Source organism: Aplysia californica, unplaced genomic scaffold (genome assembly GCF_000002075.1).
Source record: "Aplysia californica isolate F4 #8 unplaced genomic scaffold, AplCal3.0 scaffold00557, whole genome shotgun sequence".
NCBI lineage: Eukaryota > Metazoa > Mollusca > Gastropoda > Aplysiida > Aplysiidae > Aplysia > Aplysia californica.
The window spans coordinates 297,462-299,298 of NW_004797827.1; the positions used below are offsets into that span (position 1 = coordinate 297,462).

The window sequence follows — 1,837 nt, forward strand, 5'->3', positions numbered from 1 at the left end:
AGAGGGAGAGAGAGAGAGAGAGAGAGAACAGAGAAAGAGAAAGAGAGAGAGGGGGAGGGGGGGGGCGACAACGAAACCAAAGGTTCTCTACAGACGACTCTCTTTGACGACATGACGACATGACGACATGACAACGTTCCAAATTCATTCTAAATTTAGCACTTGAGCTGGAGCATAGGCCTAATATAATAATCAAAAAGAAGATTCCCAACATGAAACACAACAATTCTGAATTCTGTTTGGACGTTATAAACTCATGTTCTTTAAGAAATCAGCTCAAGGAAACGAATTATCGCAATGTTTGAGTCTTGACTCGAAAGACTATAATACGGTCAACTGTGCTTTGCCCCAGCGTCATAATCGGGAAAAACTACACAGCTGTCTTATCTGGGAAAACATGTTGCTTTATTTAGCTCAGGGTTTTCCCGTTGAATGGGAAAACGATTGGAAATGGCTGTCCTGATTTAACCAAGATTTTTAGTTAATTCGACAACTTTTTTGCCACCTAAGCCCTAGTCTAACAAACAAAATAAAGGTAAGCTATGACCGATGCAGTTGAAGCCAGTCGGTAGATTTCTACGACTAGACTAGATCGAGATTCTAGATCTAGAGACTAGATCGAGATTCTAGATCTAGAGACTAGATCTAGATTCTAGATCTAGAGATCTAGATTAGATTCTAGATAATCTATCTTAATCTAGGTTTTCTTGTCTTCTACATATCTGTGTTGTTTCAGTTTGAAAATCAAGATTTATCAGACCAAATCTTCACTGTTTCCCAAATCATTTGTCACTAGTGGAGACTTTATTCTTCTCCTGCACTGCGAGCTCTAAAAGTTATAAAAAAGCCTTATTCCCATCATCGGGCTAAACAAAATATACGTGTGATAATATTAATAGGCCTAGATCTCTAGATATATATGATAGTGAATATTTTAATAACATTCTTATCCTTTTTAAAGTGGGCCTTACTCTCTAATCTATGCGAGAAACACCAAAACCTAATGAAGAACGATAGGCTAATAACTATAGATCTAGATCTAGTAGAAAAGAGTCAATAACTTACCTGTGTAGTTTCAATATATAATATTTCCACTGCTACACGACAAACACTTTTGTTATCCCCGCAAAATCTAGATCTAGATCTAGATCTAGATAAGAGTTTCACTTTGCTATCCTGGAAAAATCATAGATCTAACTAGATCTATAGCTCTTGCCTATCGATATCGATAATCTTGACGGCAGTCACTTCTTATATATCTAGATCTAGATCTAGAGGTCTACAATTAATTGCCACACAGTTGAGAAGGCGTACAAGACAAGTAGTAGACCTAGGTTTGACTTGCGTGATGTAATTAGCTGGAACTGAATCAAGCTGAGTATTGTTCTCAGAACAAATAAATAACTGAGATGAAGGCAGAGTCTGATCGAAACCTATCAGGTCGGGGCGGGCAGGTCCAGAGAAGTCAATCAGCAGCGATCCGAAAGATTCAGAAATAAACATAGATCTCTATCTCTAGATCTAGACTAGTCCTAGTCGGGGGAGGTTGAACACTCGTCCATGAAACCCGTGGATCTAGATCTATGCATCGCACAGTTGATAGCTTACCTTTATTTTAGGGTATTTTAGCATGATCCGTGAATTTTATCCAAACAGCTCGTATTTATGTCGTTCTGGTCTCCTACTAGATCAAGTCCGACTGAGTCAACGACCGCCGAAGGATCACAAGTGAACTGACAGTGATATAAAGCGCTAAAAATATCTTTCGGAGATTTCCACAATTACACCACCGGGGCCCTGCTTTAAACACACACACACACACACACACACACATACT

General features: G+C 38.9%; 1 protein-coding gene across 1 annotated transcript in view; it reads right to left on the bottom strand.

Annotated features, from left to right (window-relative positions):
• Positions 1–1,749, bottom strand: part of LOC101855519 (probable serine/threonine-protein kinase DDB_G0267686) — a 10,770-nt gene extending 9,021 nt beyond the window's left edge. Inside the window, exon 1 of the mRNA XM_013087205.2 lies at positions 1,609–1,749. The gene's annotated coding sequence lies outside the window, so the exon portion shown is untranslated. The remainder of the gene's footprint in view (positions 1–1,608) is intronic.
• Positions 1,750–1,837: the final 88 nt, after the last annotated feature.